Below are 19756 nucleotides of genomic sequence, written 5' to 3' on the forward strand. Positions count from 1 at the left end.
CTGTGTGTCATGCTATGTTATATTCAAGAACGCAAAAAAATGTTTAGAACTCAGCAAGGCTGACCTGTAATGTTGATTATTTACTCAGAGGAAGCCTGGTACATGAACATTATGCTAATTTTGAAATGATCTAAATATTGAGTCTTGCTGTTTAACACTAAACTGTCACTAAATAAACAGTTCACACAGAAATGAAAATGGCAGGTAATTGTAGTCAACAAATGCTGGGAAATACAGTGCTTTGCTGCCACCTGCTGTCAGGAGACCTTAATGCACCTTCAGATGTCAAGTACTGGTTCCATAGGTTGTACATCATGCTTTCATGTTCCCTATCTTACGTCTTCTGGTCAGTTTTGCTCTGTTATGCTCATCAAATGCATTTCACTTGCCCCTTTTTATTTTTAGTTTTGTTTTTTTAATATAATTAGTATAATTATTTGACTCATATTTTTGTCTTAATGAATTATACATAAACCACATTATAAAATGTAAGACAGAAGGCCACCTTTGTAAACATAGACTGGTATAGATTTTTTTTCTATGGCTTTCTGGCACCTTTGGATACCAAATATATCATTTCAAAGGTTTGATGAAGGATGGGACAGATCCAGGTCAACATTTTCTGTGACAAAACTTTACTTGAACATGCCTGGAATAATTAAACACAGCAGATTCAACATCATACTTGCAATATCCATGTCTTGATAATGGCCTTAGGCTCCCTGAAAGGTCTCCTGATCTTTCTGTCACCTTGTTGATTCAACATAAAATAAGTGAACATACTGTTATCAACCTCAAGAGGGAAGTAGAGGACTTTTGACCAAAATACAAGATGCAACTTGATTTATACAAAATGATGTGCAAAATAAGTTTGACAGAATTTCACTGCCAAGCCCTCTCTGCAAATTTCTCTTGAATTAATGTGTCTCTCTGTATCTTGGCTGGTGTGAAAATAGTCTCCTTTTTCCACATCGTTAAGATACAGATCAGCCGGAGAGCGCGTCCCTTGCTTCATCATCCCAAAATGGCAACCACATAACTGACTTAAAGAAAAAAAAACCAAAAAAACAGGTTGAGAATGGGTTTTCACTCCCACTCATCTGCATCAAATAAACTCGAGGAACACGACTCACAAATTCTATTAGGAAGGGATCGTGATTATTTTATTTAAAAAAAAATGCAGTTCCAGCTCACTGGAGAAAGAGACGGGGAAAGTGCCTTCCATGCAGTGTATTCAGAGAATCCTGACGATATTCTGCCGTTCAGTACTCTGCTCCTCATTGCATGGCATGTCTATCATAGTTTTGGTATGCTTAAATCTTAGCTGTCTTCTGCTGTGTGTGTGTATGTGTGTGAGAGAGAGAGAAAAAGAAAGTGTGTGTGTCTTCTCAACCATCCGTCAGAGTGGGACTCAGCCTGTCAGTGTGGGCTCCTCCTCTGCAGCTGCCGTACTTCATTAGGGGCCATCAGCTGAACTCAGTGCTCCACTGTCAGAGTCAGGCTGCTGTTTTCTCATTTCTCCCCAATTTGCACTCTCTCTCTCTCTCTCTCTCTCTCTCTCTCCCTCTCCCTCTCTTGCAAACTGTCCCTCAAGCTCACTCACATCCTTCATCCTCGTATGATTTTTTTCACTCTGTCAACTTACCTCAGTATTTTCCTGCTTGCTAAATTCTCCCCTGCCCACGCTGTGCACCATCTCTTCTCCCAGCACCCCTTTCAGCCAGCTTCCTATTTTCTGTTTGGGTTTTTTTTTTCCTTCTATTATTCCCTTAAATTGGTGTAACTCTTGTGACTTGCACAGTGGAAGCATCCATTACATACTGTTTTTTTTGAGTACATTCACCCAGAATGTAGTATTTACAAAATTTCCACATTCAAATTACAGGTCTAAGTGTATTGTTTCATGCTATGCCTCTTTATCATTTGAATAGGTTTCCATGCATGCAACAGATTACTGTATAAACTAGCAGAGCAGGTACATGCAGTGTACACAAATTTTAATTATAGCATCAGACCCTCTGGTTGCAGCCAATCCCATCACAATGACCAAAAGCTTTAAATTTGAGTGCTTTAAGGCTTCTACACATGACAGCAGTAAAACCACCAAACACACAACACAACCAAATCAATAATATATGCTAATATATGTCTGTTTGGTTATGCTGATTGTGTTTACGGGGCCTTCATTGTCAAATTGATGAAGTTTTTTTCTTATTGAAGATTACTGTTGGGAAAAATAAAAAAAAAGACTGCTAGCCATCAAAATGGACTGCACAGTTGCCGTTTTGTGGATCCAAAAACTACTTATTTATATCCGAAACACCCACCATAAAATCATTTCGTGCCATTTTTTTTCTTAATTTCCCCATTGTGTTTGGTGATCAAATGTGTGATACATGTCTTAACGAGGAGTACTTGAACGCAACTTTGTAGAAGCACCTGAGCGTAGTTGGAAACACCTGGAGGCACCCAGGCTGTCAAGACCCAAACTGTATGAATACGGTGAGCCAAAACTATCATTTTAAAGTTGTTGTACGTTTCGAAACCGAAAAGAAGAACAACACATTTCACTTTATCCTCGAATTACGCCTGGGAATGATTCATGCCGGTGTTTTTCCGGACAAGGCCACCGTGACCAGCTCGTTGGCAATGGAGGGACAGACCACCATCTTTAAGATGTCAGCAACCAACACGACTTGCACCATCACTGGTGAGTCATGGCGTGTTTTGTTTTGTGTCTGTTTTTGCTCCTGAGACAAACAAAAACGCTAACAGAATGTTTGATATTTGGTAAACGGTGAGCATAAGAAAACAACACTCAACTAACAGCTAACTGACATGAAACCAGCAGCCACCACACTCACATAAAAAGCAGCCGGCTAGCAATTTGAAATGTGTTTCTAGATTACTGTTTTACTAATTGCTAAATTACAATTACTTAAAACATTGTCCATATTTCTTTTAGAATATCTGTTCAAAAAAAATAAGGAAGTAAAGACATATTTCACTACATAATAATCTTTACCCAAACGAGATGTAACCTGCAGTACATCCTCATGTAACTCAGCTCCACCTGTCGCTTGGTGAACTGGTCTGGGATCTGTTCACTGGGATCATTTTCCCAGACAAGCCCTGAGTTAATTTTCCTATTATTGTTATTTCAAGGTAAGTGTTCCTCTGCTGTTTGCAGGCACTGATTGAACAAATGACTAAGTACATTTTTGTCAAGCTGAAGTAATGTCAGTGTGTTAACAGCTTCTGGACTGCCTGTAATGTACAACTGTGGTCATCTTGGACATGCGAACGTTGAGTGAAAGTGTTTGAATTTGTGTGGGTTTGTTTCTGATGAAGCAGCCCTGCTTCTCCTGCGTCGCGCTGAGCTTGTTGCCTGCTCTGTGTGACTGCATTTGTTGCAGCAATATTACATTTCTTATGCTGAGAGTATTTGGTTGCTGCAGGGGCAACATTTAGAATGTAATGAATTTAAAGCTTTAAGCTGCAAGTTTATGATTTTTCTTTATTATTATTTATTTTCATTGCTGACTACATCTCTGGCTGTGAGGGAGAAGGTTTTCACTGTGTCCCATTTAAGAAAGGGATTGACAAAGTAGCTAATGTTGTGACTGGTTATTTATTTATTTATTTATTTTTCATGTCAGCCAGTTTAAATGTGTGTTAGATTTATTTAGTGCTGCTTTTCATCGACGTTCATATTTGTGCCCTGTTATGTGTTTAACAGATTGGTGGGTTTAAACAAAATGGATGTTTGCAACAATTCAGTCAACAGTTTAGTTTTCTTTCAAATGTGGTTTTTCTCTTTATTTCTTGCAGTTTCTTTTTTCCTTTTTTTTTTTGGATTTTAATGTCTGAATCTCTTCTTTAGCAGACCACCCTGTGCCCAGTTGTGTGCATGTGCTAAAACACACACACACACACACACACACTCAGGCATGTGCACACAGCCCACGGCTTTCTGTTCTTGTTGTCATCCTGACAAGCAGTAGGAACAGGATTATGGGTAGAGGCCCTCTTACTTGGGGCAGAAAAAAAGTGTGAAATCTGATTGCTTTGGAAGATTTAAAAAATAGGACCCTGTGAGGTCGGTGGATTCCTAAATATGAGCAGGCTAAAGAAGTATAGCAGTTGGGTGTAGTCTGTTACGGGGATTTGCCAAATTTTCAGACTTGAGAGGGTGGCTTAATAGAGGACGGAGGAAAGAAGCTGCAGGGGTGCATAGGTGGCAGTAGTTACTTTTTGCCGGGCGTCTCTTTTGCAGGTTTGGTTCTGTTAATGCTGGACTGTTAATTTGCTGAAGGACGGAAGGTTTTTGTGACATGGAGATATTTTTGGTTTCAAAGTACTTTGGAGCTAGATGCCACAAAATATAATATTGGAGGGTTTGTTTGTTTTTTTGTTGTTCTTCAAACAGTTTCAGACATTGTACTGGTGTTCTAAAAGCTGGATTTGCAAATTTGTCCCCTAAATGTCCATCTAATATCAAAAAAAGGTTCAAAAATCATCCCCCCAAACAGAGCTCTGAGTTCGAACATGTGACACATCCTGTGGTGGTATCATTATTCATCACTAGGGGGCATGAATGTATTTTGTTCTTGCTTCACTCCAGCCTGAGGCCGTTTGGCGACGCTCACTTGCCAGTTTCCACCGCTTCCATTTATGTGCGTCTTCCACTTGCCTGCGTGAAACAAAATCACTGTAATAACTGCATGGCGTAGAGAAACAGTAGCACGAGAGTGTGAGGGAAGAGCTGTCTTGAGGGGAAACAAAAAAAAAAAAAAAAAAAAAACAGACATAGCAGCATGATTTGAGGGGTTTTGTGTGTGTGTTTTAGTTTTCCTGGCAGAAGTGGGGAGGTTAGTCACATTTGGCACCACATGCTTTGCGCCATCATATGGTTTTTTATTTTTACTGTCTGTTCCACTTGCTTTGTGCTTTTCCCATCTTTCTCTTTTCTGTCTTCTCCTTTTAATTAAACTGTTTCTGTTTAACCCCCCCCCACACACACACACACACTCACAGAAACCCACTCACACCTGTATGTAAAATCCAATCCAAGATGGTTTGCGATGACGACGTGGTGCTGCTCTGTTTGTCTGTGTTTGTTGTTGTTGCTGCTGCTGCTGCTGCTATCGGCTTTCCTCACCTGCAACAAATCGATATCATGCAAGAAGGAGGGTTAGACTCTATAATACGCTGAAAGCTATTGCGAGGATTAGAATGATCGAAAAATGTTTAGAAAACACCAAACTTGAAATGTGTCTTTCATTATTAAGTGCTTGCTGTGAACTTTTTTTTTTTTCCCCCTCCCTGTGACTTTTGAGCATTTTTTTGAAATTGCAATGTGAAAATTTTCATCCTTCCTTTTGGCTAAGAAAACATTTCCTTTCTCTGTGCCCTCCATAATCCTGCAGTTTCTCAGAGGCCAGTCTGATTGCATGTTAGTGCTTTGACCCCAGCTGATCGGTTTTGAAAACTAATTTAGGAAACTGTTGATTTTTTTTTTTTTTCCCCCCTTGCTTTGATCGCTAAGCCCCCGAAGCTGTTGCCATTAAACAGTAAATATTCATAAAGAAGTGACATCGGCTGTCAAACCTTTTGAAAGGCGACTTTCTGTGAGTGTTTGAGGTAGACCGTGAGACCAAATTCCGCTTTGATTAATTGTTCTGACTGCATGCCTTGCCTTGCCTGGTACTTGAGGTTGTTGTTGGTTGATCTGGATTGGATCTGTTGGGTTTCTATTAATATCTGGCAGCAGCTGAATGTTGCAAAGTGGAATGAACTCGTCATTTTAAACACTCGCCTCGTCTGGATGTCACAGTTTCTTTGACGCCACAGAAGATGCTCATTTGTTCTTCGTTTTTCGAGCAAATAACTGCGATATGATGAAGTTACCTGTCCTCTCAAAATACAGGCCTCTGTAAGTGCTTTGTTTAGGTTTCATGTGAATTCCCTTTCATATACTTGACGTTCAGGGAAACACAATCATTTGATCCACTTATTTCTCACACAGAATTGGCTTGCTTGCATCACACGGTTGAGGACAAGTTGGACATTTAAGGTGAGTGCAGAACATTGAGGTTGGGAATTAAAAAAACAAAAAACCGAAATACATGTTTAAGCCTAGTCAAAAATATGAATTTAATCTGGTAAAGAATTTTAGATATTTTAAAGGTGCATTGGTATGCATGGCTCAAAAAGTTTTTGAATTCAGATGCTTCCTTTAAGATACTGTGTTACAGTAATGCTTTTTTGTTATACTTTAACAACAGGAATAGCAACCCTATATGGTGGAAATACTTGCACGTGCATTAGCGGGCAGCGGCAGTGTCCTCAGTTCTTACTGCCCTAGATGACCTGGTAAACACAGGTTCCAGCAGAAGCTTGCTAGATAGAGGTCTTGGTGTCTCGTGCTTGCATGGGACCAGAAATGGGGCGTAACGCATTGCATCCCTTTACCATCTAGAAGCGCTGCTTTTGCTGTCTCCTTGGAAACCGTTACTGCGCTGCCACTTGCTGGTGGCCTGTGAAGAATTCAGGTGGAAGCAGAAATGGAGGGAAGCGTTTTTGCAAATGGCTCTGAAGTCTGCAGGCTCTAAAGTGTTGATAACTACGGATTAGCTCTGCTTTCTCCCTCAAGCAGCTTTAACTGTGTGGTCTCTTTCTCTTCAACCTCCCTCCTTTTGTCTGTACAGAATGCAAAATTGCACGTGTGTGCACAAAGAGCGATGTGTTTGAGAGACTTTTCCTTTGATCGATTAATTCAGTTCACGTGTAATTATTTGGTTGTTGTTCCACGGGTTCTGTGTTCAGCTGTTTTCTTCTTCTCAAATGGCTCACATGACATTCATTTGTACAACTTGCGTAGCCGTGGAAATGAGGTCAACGAGGTCATCTGCCCTTCGTTCGTACATACAAAGAATGCTCAGTTTTGCTCGGTATGAAATGGCAACTTTGTCATTTGTTTGATGTCAAGGAGGAAAGGCAACCTTATCTTAGACACTTGTTTAAACAGACCATTGCAATCGCCATCATCCACTCTATATTTGCATTGTATTGTATTTGTGCGAACAGCTTTGGCCGCAAGATCAGTTGATTGACGTTGTGCAAGCAGACGCAACTCATACTCTGAAAGATTCTTCTTTCGTTCCTTTGCATGGTTGGAATGAAGTTTGATCAAGTTTGATACGCTTGTTATGTATTTCCTGTAGCACTTGGAATATAGTCGCTAACACCACACTTGTCAGGTAGGTATTGCTATAAAGAATATCCTGTATGGTGTGATATCAGCCACAGCGATTGTAAAATGATTGAATCGCATGTAAAGGCGATGAAACCAGTGTACACACAGCAGCAACATGAAAGGACAGGTTGAGCCAATACATGCAGATACAAAATAACTTGCACACAACTCCAATAATAACAGTGCAGTGATCGATGTGATACACTTCGCATCAATGCTTTTGGTCGTCGGCTGTGTGTTCGGAGTTGTCCCTTTTCAAAATGGCTCAAATCTCATTGCTCATCGCAAGTAGTTCCAGTAAAGAGAAGATACCCTTGTAATCATGCACATCATAAACAACTTAATTTTCATTAAGCCTCTTTACGCTTTATGGTAAATTTAATTTCGACGATCCTATGATTAATGTTCTCAGCTGGCTATACTTAAGACGAGCAGTGGGATAACATGTGCTGCTCCCAGCACAGCGAAGGCATACACATAATAGAAGTCAGGTTTGGGCAGTAATGCATAACATGTAATGGGGTTGCAGGAGATAAAGTTATTAATCAGTGTTGTGACAGCTGTGATAAGCACAGATTCAGGCAAAACATTACCTGTTGGATTACAAGAAATATGTTTTTATTCTGAAAGCCATTCTTAATTTTCACATTTTTAACAATGCAACTAGTTGATTATAGTTTATGGCTCAAACGCACAACAACCAAAATGTAAATGTGCTTCACTAGATTTTTGTTTGTCAATTACGGTATTAATCAAGTAGTTAACCTGCACAGAGAGCATTTTAAAAGTGACATGTACATTGCTAACAGATGCCAATATTGTCTGCATGTTGACAAGACTAGAATTACTATCAATTTTCAAGAGCCCCATTTTCTTACTTTATCCTTTTGCGTTCAGGGATTTGCATGCCTTGTGGGTCTTCCATGCGAGGAGCCACTTACAGTGCAGCGCTCGCGGCCCGTCTCTTCTTCATCCTACAACGATAATGTCACGCTCATGTGCTTATTTCATCAGAAAAAGTACGAGTCAATATTCTCTGACATTTGACAAACCTCTGCACACAAACACGTACGTACACAGAGACATATCACAACCCCCTCTGCTCTCATCAAATTAATTCATTTTGGATTTCACAAATATGACCCGTGATTGCTGGTTGTCAGTAGCGGAGTGGGGGGAGGGGGGCGTGTGTGTGCGTGGGGTTGGGTGGAGGGGGGGGGTCAGTCGGCTGCTGATACATGAAATGATTGGGAGAGTGCAGCGTGTTCCCATTATCTTGTCCCTTGCATTGTAATTATCACTCCTGCTCTTTCTGCACCACTGCTCCCATCTCTCCTGCCATTGTAATCGTGATTGACTGGTGCGGCGGCCAAAACAGCGCAGTCTGAAAAGGCATCAGACACACATCTCATAACCGCCCTGCCATTTGATCTTCTCCTCCTCCTCCTCCTTCACACTGACTGCTCCTCCATCTCTCCATCCCTCTAGTTTTTGCAGGTTGAAGGGAAGTGGCAGCCAGACGATAAGAAAACACGCTTGTAGATGAGCACGGATTCGACATGCCAGAATCATGTTATTCAGTGTTCTCTTATTCGATATGATTGAATGTAATTACAGTTTATGTTCGGCCCATGCATGAATTGATAAATACATGCATTCAGCAGTGCTGAGGGCTCTTTGAATGTGACATAAGGGATATACATAGCTCTGCTCGCAGCCTTTCAAGCAACTGGTGGGGAAGAAATCATTTACCAACACACGTGTGGACATAATTTCAGTAGTGTGGACTCTGTCTGCTTAGTTTCCCTCAAGCAAAAATGTTGGTCTTAAGTTTCCTTGGTGCTTTGAAATGCCAGACAGAGTCTTGTTCTGCGACAGGTCTGAATGATACACCTTGTCAGAGAGGGAAGTTCATCAGCAGCCACTGAGAGTGCCATCGATTGAGCTGCCCTGAGCCCCGCCAGGTAATGGATTGGATTTATCCTTCTCTGGATAAGGCTTGTGCTCAGACGTGTACACACATGCATGCGTGCACCCACCCACCCACACGTGTACACACGTACACAAACACGCATACACACACAAATTACAGTAGTGCTCTCCCCGCACGTATCTGTGTGCATTTCACACAATCACGCATGTCACATTCCTCACACTTGTCGCCGCGACATGCACTGACAACCTGTTTGAAAACTTGTGTGACATTCAGCAGACATTTAGACAGTTGGGATCAAAGGCAGTGATGTATTGTCAGCAGCTGCATGGATGGGATGGGGGGGGGGACAAGACAAGGAGGAGATAGTACTTTGATAGATATCAGGACATTTGTCAGGCATCTGTCTGCTTATTTTAGGAGTGAGAGATGGGTATCATCAAATCCGTATTTTGAGGAGGAAAAACTGCTCAAAGTTGATGGAAGACGTCTTTGATGTGGAAGAGTCACAGCAGCTCAACTGTTTCTTGTGTATTTCTTGTGTTTTCGTGGCCCCAGCTCCCTCAAACAAATATTAAGAAAATCGTCATCAATAAATCGTTTTGAGAGCCATTTGAGCATTTCAAGTCTCATTATGATGACAGGGGTAAACAGATTGGAAGATGTAAAACACTCGATTAAAGTGGCATTCTACTTGCTTCTCTAAATTTTAAAGAGGCAATGCATCATGAATGTGTCCCACCAAAGACGAGCATAGTTGAAGAGAGAACTAATTAGACTAATCTTTTTGCCAGGAGGTTTACCTATAATGGTTGTAATCTATGGACTGTAATATGAGTCAGAAAACACTTAGTGGCAATCCATCTTCCCCTATGCCTCAAGGCAGTGTGTGCGTGTAAGTGTGTATGCATGCATATGCACAGATTTACAAGGTCTGAATTTGCACACCCATCTAACCACCTCCATTAATGTTGAAAAGTGCAGAACCACCCTTTCAAAAATCTTTCAGACTGGGGATATTGATGAGCCGTGTGCTGATGTGACGGAGTGTAACTCTTACGTGGTGGTTGTGTCGGATTTATTGATGCTATTGAAAAAGAACCGGACCACCACGTCTGTTTTACGCGTAAAAATACAACCGTGCTGGTATTTTTGTCCTTCTGTTGATGAAAATTTCAACTAATTGTCAATTGACAGCAAGTGACTTTAATAATGCTCTTTAAAGAGATACACAATGTTTTTAGAATACAGATGGCTGTGGTCAAAGTTGTAGTTCCTTGTTCAGAACCTTGATGGCCTTTGCTAATGAGTCTGTGTGACTGAAGCATCTGTCTGGATATCTAATGTAGCTCGCCATGTGGAGAATGTCATCCTCCGTCTGGCCTCCGGTCGCAGTGAAGTCTCTACTGGCTGGGTTGACATAATTAGTCTACAATCAAGGTATCCTGAGATGTTCACTTTAGTTTGCACTAACTCTGACCTATCAGAAGTGGAAGTTGTGCTTTTTCTGTTCTACTAACACCACAAGGGAAGCAGAAATGTGGATTACAGATCACATAGGATTTTGATGCAGTATTGTAGTTGAATTTAAGCAATAAGAAAAGCTTTATTGAAGGTGCATTATACAGCGTTTTATGAATTCACTTAAATGTCTGTAATGACAGAGCTGCAGGTGGTCGTTTGTGCTTTACTGAAGCTGTCATGCCGCTTTCAATAATTCTGAAGTACATTATGCCAAAGTGTATTATATAAAATTATTTGTGCTGAAACTTTGGTCAAAAAAAAAAAATCCCTTCTATTTCTTGCTTGGAGTGAGACCATGAAACTAGCAGTTACAACAGTTTGAGACTTTCCTGGTGCCACATAGCCAGCATACACTTTTCAAACTGTTACAGTCAAGGGCTCTTTGGGCGCCTTTTCACTCTATGGAAATCAGGAAAAACTATGAGCAAAAACAGGCAACCCAGCATAAAAGCTAATGAAGCACCCACGTACCCGCTGTCGCAAGGTAATGAGTGTACTTAGCTCTAAGGGAAAGGACATCTCCAAAGGATTTTCAGTGTGTGCCCACTTCCCCAAGTGCTTAATCATGGTGCTTGATTATGAGCAGCCATTAGAAGCCTGTGAGTCAGTCAGTCCCACTCATACACTGCAAGGAATGATGGCATGCGCTTGATTGAATTCAGCATTATTTGCCCCTGGTCTATGAGAGCTTGCCAGAGGATGGCAAAAAAAAAGGCCCCCAAAAGCCTCCCTGTATTGGTGTATCACTTCAAGCAAGCAGACAGGCCTTGTTTGGAGTGTGTTTCTTATTAGATGCAAAGCGCCTCATGAATCTGGCTTTGCAACTTGCAATCTGACTCAGTCACATTGAGACCACTTCAGATTCTCCACAAGTGGGAGCTGTTCAGTTATTGTCAGTCCAGTTTTAAAAGATGCCAGTCCAAACTACCTTTTTGTAAGTAAAGTAACATTTGGAAAGTAAAGTAACAGCAGTTGATGAGATCTGCAGTTGGATGGCAATGTCACGAGCCGCTCACAAAAAAGGTAAAAGGTGCGTAAATTTTTACAGTCACCTCTTAAGACACAGTGAAATTATCAAAGGATCATCATCGTATCCCCCTTATTCGCTGTTTCTTAAATATTTAGGGTTGCACTGATCCAATGTTTTTCTATCCTGTTACCTTAATTCAGGATATCAAGTGGTACTGATCCGGTCGTAGCTCTTTCTTTTTCTCAAATTCAACATCTGCATACCTTGCTGCATGGAAGTCATTAGAATAATATTTGAGTGGGATAACATTGGGTAATCCATTGCCGTGACACTAAAAAAAAGCGAGTTGTTGGACCACCATGACTGAATGAATTTAACTGAAAGCAGAAACGCTTAAGTTTATAATGACATTGACGAAAAGGCAGTTAATGTGTCTCGCTTATGGAGCGGCCAATACCGCATTCCCTCAAGATCGTTATCAGGCGCCGATACTGATCTGGTGCAGTGGACTGGTGCATCTCTAATAAAAATACACCACGTGCCAGTGATTAGGATCAGGAATTTGAACACCACACAAACTGGCCAAAGTCTAACTGTTTTCAGGAATACCCAAGTGTATAGTTCACATATTCAACACTAAATGTGTGCAACCCACATTGATTGCTTCCTGTTACTGCTTTTTCTGTCTTGGTCTTTGCAACCTCACATATTGTTAACAGATAAAGCATGTTTAGGACCTTCCTCTTTCCATCTCCAAAGGCTTTGATATCTGCGCCAAGAAATCATAAGAATATCCCATTGTCCTTTTTATTTAAAAAAAAAAATTAAAAAAAATCCATTATCACTCCTGTTTGTTCGTTCCATCTTGTGATCCCTCTGTCCCTTTCTCCTTTGTCTCTCTCATCCCGCCACTGTGTCACTGGGCACACCTGCTTCATCCAGCTGTCAATTACAGCACAGAATTACAGACTGGCACGCAATTAGGGTCCGCCTCACGCACTGGCCCACGCTGGTAATGAGTTTCCCCAGTCATTGATCAAAGTCACAATCACACTCCAGCCCAGAGTTTCCCAATTAATTTTCTTTTTTTTTTTTGGCTATCCAGAGAGCATCTATGTTGAGTTGCATGAGACTGTTGCTGTATTGACATGCCAAAAAAGCAGAATTGTCCAACCAAAAAAAAAAGAAAAGGATTATTCAGTTCCAGTATCAGCGTATGTGTTTGTTTTTTTTTTTTTTTTTTAAGTGGGCGGAATTTAAATTTGCTGGTGAAAAGTTATCTCCCAAAGTTCTGATGTGCGAGAGGACTGTAGCTAGCATGCATAACCAAGGAGCCAGTGAGGTAATAGCATGGAGATGCACAGCAGACATACTCAAAAATCCTCAGTGTTTTTAAATGGATTGCCAAGACATCACGTGAAAGATTTCTAAAAGTCCAGGAATTATAGCTGCAGAGGGCGTATTTTCCGTGGAGCAAACATCCCCACTTTTCGCTGCTGTGTATTTTTCCATATCCAACAAACACATCAAACTCCTTGGGCTGTTGCTGCAGATCATTTAATAGAGCTCTCATCTGAGAAGGGGCTGCATGTACATCTACTTCTCATTATGCAAGTGTCAAGACTTGAGTAGTGAGCTTCCTGGCAAATAATAGAGGAATGACATTGCTTGTTTGTTTTCCCTTAGATGTGAAATGCACTGAAGCAGGAGGGAAATGGGTGGCGGGAGGGGTGGAGTGAAGACGAGAGTAAAAGAACAAGCTGAGCATGGTCGCACACAGTGTTCAAAGCCACTAGGCACAGGTTTCTGTGACTGACAACCTGCCGTAGATGGGAACCCCCCAGTCACACTTTTCTGTCTCCATGAAATTGCCTCAGTGATACAGAGACAGTCTGTAGTCGTCGTCTTCATATTCACCTGAGCAGATTATATTGTGTCCCATCTCTTCTCTGTTTCAGCCAAGGTGTTAATTAATATAGCTAGGTTTTGTGAGGAAAATATATAAAACGTCAAATGTTTGAGTTTGAAATGAGGACTCCAATCCGGCTAAGATAGCAATCTCGTGGCGAAGACGAGGTAATGAATTAATTTTGGTTCATGGCTCAGTAGTGAGGAGAACTAGTTTGAGTAATGAGAAGAGGAAGCTGTGATAATGGAAATCTAAATGATTAAAGTGTGTGTTTGCATGGGGTGGGGTGGTGGGGACTTTTGCAGGAGGGTGAGGATGGTGTGCAAAATGTGTAGCAAGTTCTGCATCAGAGTATGCTCATTGTTTGCTCTCCATCCACTCATACTGTAGAACAAGACCGTGTTTTAGTGTGAAATGCTTGATATTGAGTGTGTTAATATAACGCTGACATTGCAAATGTATGTTTAATACATAGTCTTCACTATTGTTCACGAAATCTGTAAATAGTGTCTGTGTCATTGGCGCAAAACAAACAAAAACACTTTAGTACTAGGAAATGACAGTATAAATGGACTAAATCAGTCAAAGACTGATTGATGTCTTTATCATGATTTAGCACCACTCTCAATGAGTCCATACTCTGGTTATATCCAACATAGCATGTGGGCAATAAACTATGCGTTTACAGTGTATCTATAATACAAAATCCTGTTTCGTCAACAAAAAACAAACGGTTTTAGCAAAATTATTTCTGGTCACTGTGCTAAAAATAAAGAAAAATTTTGTTGGGATTTAAATGAGGTTGGCCATAGATTCACCCTATTCACCCTTTCCAGCCAATGTTACCATGATATCTTTTATCCACGATGAGTATTTTTCGTTTATCATTACGCCGTGTGACTGAGTTTGGTATCAAAGCATCAGAATTGGTGTAAAGAGATTTGAGGTCTCGCCTAAGTGTCAACGCTCAGCTAAAACAGACCTGACAATGATCTGTGGATAGTCATCAGTCAGTCATAGTCATAGTCATCAGTATCATACCAGCACTTTACTGCAGTTTCAGTGTCTTGATCTGCAACAACATGCCAAAAAAAACAAAACAAACAACAACAACCAGGTGACACCACGCACGTGTGTGTGCGAGCTGCAGTGGCACCACGTCTCGGCCGTCGAGCTGCGAAGCCCGGGTGTAACGTGGCAGGTGAGGCGATTCAGTGCATGTGCTCAATAAAAAGAAGATTTCTGATAGCGTTTATTTGCCTTTAAAGTGCAATTCATCACTTGGCTTCCTAAGCAATGTGTTCTGGCGACACAATGAGTTACGGCTTCTTAAATTAAATGGTTTCAGTGGCACTTCTCTAACTGGAAATGACCTCACCCGCCATCCGCTTGCTTCCTTTCTTTAGCTTTAACACATACACTGTATACACACACGTTCAGCACCTCTGTGGAGGTATATACTGAGAGTAGATATTTCCCTAATGGAAAAGCTCATTGCAAAAAAATAACTGTAAAACCAGCCAGCGCTCTGTCAAACTGTTTTACAGTGTCAGCACAAAATGCGGCAGCCTCTCTTCACTCTGCAATGAAATTTATGGCCATTGATGACTGATTGCATTTCTTCCCCTCACAGTACTCTGAGCCTTTTTGAAAGTAACCCAGCAGCACATTAATTTCTCCAATTTCTCCAAAGTCATCATTTCAAGTGCAGTGACTTACTGGAAAAATAAAAACTCAGATGAAGAGAGAGCCTAATTTTGGTAGTTCTTATCAGTGTTTGAAATAAAAGTGTCCCCAAAACATAATTCAAACATTTCAAACTGTTTTGTAAAGGTGGACAGCGTGCAGAGGAAGAGCACGCCCAGGCCTTCGTTTCTGTGTCCACACCACATGCGTGCGATGTCTGCATCTGAGTACTTTTCTCATTATTGAATCAACCGGTGTCATCTCAAATTAAAGGTCCAGTTATGTCATCATGCTCGGAGGACCAAGAACAATCCAAGCGCCTCAGAGTATTCTGAAGACCATCAATATGCAGCATGCATTTAGTGGAACCACTGAGGTAGACGCAGTGGCTCAAAAGTGTGCCTCTAATTAAAGGTCTAATGTCTCATCTTGTGCATGTCTTTTCCATTTCTTTTCTTGCCATTCCTGCTGAAGGCAAGGAACGCTCAAGCAGAGATGGACAAAAAGCTTTATGAAAAGACACTGATTAACCTGTCATGTTCCAGACAGGTATCCATTAGGCTCTTTAATCAAAGTCTATATGGCATGAAATTGGCATTTTCAACCCGCCATAATGCCTCACAAGAAGCATTGAAGTGAACAGCTCCTGCCCTATATGTCAGTGCACTTGTAGCTGCTCCAACATGTACTTTCATTCACTGTCTTCATGCATCAAAGCTTCTGAAAGATCGTTTGTTTTTCCGAGCCGCGTCGGAAAACGAACGCTTCTTATCTCGGGCGTGTTGGAGGGTCTTGGATGGAGACGTGCATTATAGGGTCAACAGACAGGTCGTGTCCAGTGTCAGCCAAACTTGTTGCCTAATTAGAAGACATTAGCAAGATGGGGGGCGCTGCCCTCCCTTTTCTTCTTTCTTATAATGTCAATATATAATTATTACCATTCATTTTCTAACCCTTAATGTTGACCGTTTGCCCTCACTACAGAGGAATGTTTGAGTGTATAAGACATGATTCGAGAAGGAATAATTTGGTCTGGTCAAATGGAGTTTGTAGTCCAGGATTGGAGTCAAAGGGCATCGTTACTGGGAGCTTTTCTGAAGTCAGCAGGTTGGATCACACATTCAGAGCTGTCCACAATTCTCCTTTTTCCTTTCAGTACCACTTCGTACTCTCCTCTCTCACTTCCCTCTCTTGCTATGTCTGTGTCCTTAAGTCGGGGAGAGAGAGCACGGTTGTTTTGATGTAGGATTTGATAGATTTGTTTGCTGCTGCATTCATTTGCTCTGTATCAGGGAGCTGACGGGCCGTAAAATGAAAATTTGCCTTAGATTTTCAGCATGACTGTTTGGGGGCAAGTGTGAAAGAACTCCCCATGCATTCCAGATACATATTTTTCTATATCTTAAAAGTGAGTGTGCACATGCTATGAATGGCAATTAATAACGAGGTTTGTAAGTTTCTCACTGACTGACTGGAAATTATTCTCAAGAACAGCATTGATATTGCCCAAGAGATTGTGATATTGTGATGAGAAACTCCACCGGTTTCTCTTATTTTGTTGCTCTTGTAAAGGAACCTCATGATTAAAAAGTGACAGTTATGGATAGAGTCCTGCTTTTCAGGTAATTAGATTAAATTAAAATGCATGTGCATCTTGCACTGCCCACGATCTCTAATTAAAATGAATGTGATGCAAACAACGGGAAGCATTTTCTCGTTAGAAAACAAGTTGAAGGAGAAAAAGTCAAACAGCAGGCTCACCTTTTGATGCTGGTGCACACAATGAAACTTCACAGTAACTTGGGCCAGAAAAGTGAAACCTGATCGTATATTTAATTTCATGGCAACTTTACAATGTAGAAATGACAAAACACTTTACTGTATGTTGTGGACAGGTGTAATGGCCTTGATCAGGAGCATCTACCAAGGTGCTTCCTCTTTGTTCATGTGGAGTTGATGCGTGAGGTGAAACCAAAGCAGGCCTCGTCGCACCACAAGGAAGAGGCTTGTGGAGTGCACGACACCCCATTGCTCTTTTCCCCCGTGTGCCCGGCCGATGTCATGGGGCGCGTTGGATGATGGAGCACTCTCATTCCGAGTTGAGAGAGCGCTGAAGGTGAGAGTCAGCCACAGACCCAGTTCTTTAATCCTGGCTGGCTTCTGCCACCTTGTTCAGCAAGATAAATGGACTTTTGACACACAGTCAGATCACACACCAGCCTAGCTTTGATAAACAAACACTTGTTTGTTTGCACTTTCCCATCTCCTGAAACCATCATGTGGCCATCAGTGAGAGTCTCAACCAATTCGAGATAGCCGCTTTTAAATGGGTTATGGTAAATATGAATGCCCTGGCAAAGAAAAGACAGAAAATTGAAGTTCCAAAGCACATTTTAAGTGCCACAGGTATGCATGTTTTTCTAACATCACTGTGTACTACACGCTCTTCACTCTACCAACAGAAGCGCTAAAAATAATGTTTTCAGAGTGCTTATGTAGTTCATTGACTTAAAAAGTTCTGGGAATTTGGATGGCTGTCAAAAAACAAATCTGTTTGTCATGACAAGACATGTGCAAACAGGCGTTTGTGACACTGTTGGTGCGCTTTGTTGAAATCCAGGTGTGCTGCAGACAGAAAAACCATGGGGGGCAATTAGAGAGGACATCCAACACCTGGGTCCACAAGTGAGACGGGAGCTCGAGAACATCCCAAATGACATTTCCTGCAAGAGCGCTCAATTTCACAAAAAGTATATTTCATAAGCTCTATCGGAGGTAGTTATCGAGATAAGCCTTCAGCAGTCACGTTTCCACCATTCAGTCACACGTTACTCATGTTTACAACTCTCTGAAACTCTAAGAATTAAGTAGAAAGTAGAACAGGCTCTTGAAATCCAAAAAGAATCAATTTACGAGCAAGAGATGCTTCAGTATTATTCTGGAGATATAAATAATCAGACTAAAGGCAATGAACATTCAGGAAGAGGGAGTTAAGAGGCGAATGATGTTTTACATGGAATCATTATCTGGATATTTAAAAGAAAGTTACCAACATCCTCTGGTGTTTTGTTTGTTTTTCTTTGGTAAATACATACCTTTATGTCCCAGATCAAGAAATGTAATTTTTTTTTAATTCAAGTACCTTGTCATAGGTTGTAAGGTCCAGTTTATAAAGAGCAGGTGTCATTCCCCCACATTCCCCCGGGCACTGTGCAAGCACTGAAGATGGACCTGTTTAACGCCAGAGTCAACACAACCCCTATTCTTTCCCACTGTGTCCATAAATGTGATTGACTTAAAATAATCTCTATTAACTGTGTAAAATAATAAGGGGATGTGTGCAATGAGTTCATTATTGAAGTAAAAATGTGGAGTGATGAGTTCAGTAGTGGTAATAATTTTTCCGCTTGCAGAAGGTTATTCGTGCCTACATTTCCCTTTTTATGTTCTTGTCCATTGCATGAAGTTGTCAATTGTGCCTGATCTGTCTTTATTTACTAAGGTTTTAGAAAGCTGTTTTGACAGTTTGGAGAACTTCATAAAAGCTATAGAAACCTAAATGAAATATAAATCTGTTTTATCTAGCCCTTTTAAAGAATGACACTGTGATGTCCAAGGGCCCAATATTGTGATATTTTGTAGAGAAAGACAGTCTACGCTGTTCAGGTCACCTTCTCTCTGAAAATGGCCAAAGCTCAACACATTATCCCTTAAGCTGTGTAAAAAATTGAAGAAAATTTACTTGAACCCTTTATGCTATGTTTACACTTAGTTTTACTCTTGGCCATAGTTTCACACTATATATGAGTTAAACTCAAGCTTAATCTGTCAAAGTTTTCTTCTGATTAATTAATAATCGTAATCATTAGTTGCAGCTCTTGTGCTAATGTTACTGCTGCATCATTGGGAAATGGAAAATGCTTCAACACATTTCTTCTGAGTTGTCATAAATATCTGCTGAACACAGCTCCATGTTGCATTATCGAAAATTACACCAATTTTCCTGTTGACTTCAGAGTTCAAAATGCCTTTCTTGATTTCACTCTTGTTTGCAAGCGTTTTGTGCTTTAAACTTTGAATGTGGACGGGTCAGATTAAACATTACATGCTTGAGTAGTAATTCAAATTTCAAATAAAAAGTGACAGCCTTTGTAAATAGTGCTTCATTTGCGACTAGCTTGGCTGACTTGAGACAATCTATATATACAGACCTTGAAAAGAAATGCACTGGGTTGGTAAAGTGAAGCCGATACACTGCAGGCGATGTGTGTGTTACGGAATCAGGGTATCAGTTTCTTTGTTAGAGTCATGGTCCTCAACAATGTTGTTGAGTTCAAGTACTTTCAAACTAAAACATAAAACTTTTCTCTGCAAGAAAAAATAAAAAACAAACAAACAAAATCACCTATATTCTTGGCCACAAGTCTATCATCTATTCACCTGACACTTTTTACACATCACTAAGATAGTCTGGAC

The 19756-nt window shown here is 40.8% G+C and overlaps 1 long non-coding RNA gene across 1 annotated transcript; it reads left to right on the plus strand.

The window, feature by feature from the left end:
- The first annotated feature begins 2419 nt into the window (after positions 1-2419).
- LOC124054902 lies at positions 2420-19520 on the plus strand. The gene is made up of 3 exons (XR_006842503.1): positions 2420-2710; positions 17176-17396; positions 17901-19520. It is a non-coding gene; the product is annotated as an uncharacterized LOC124054902 (long non-coding RNA).
- The last annotated feature ends 236 nt before the right edge of the window (positions 19521-19756 follow it).

The sequence above is a fragment of the Scatophagus argus genome, chromosome 23 (genome assembly GCF_020382885.2).
Source record: "Scatophagus argus isolate fScaArg1 chromosome 23, fScaArg1.pri, whole genome shotgun sequence".
Classification (NCBI taxonomy): Eukaryota; Metazoa; Chordata; class Actinopteri; family Scatophagidae; genus Scatophagus; species Scatophagus argus.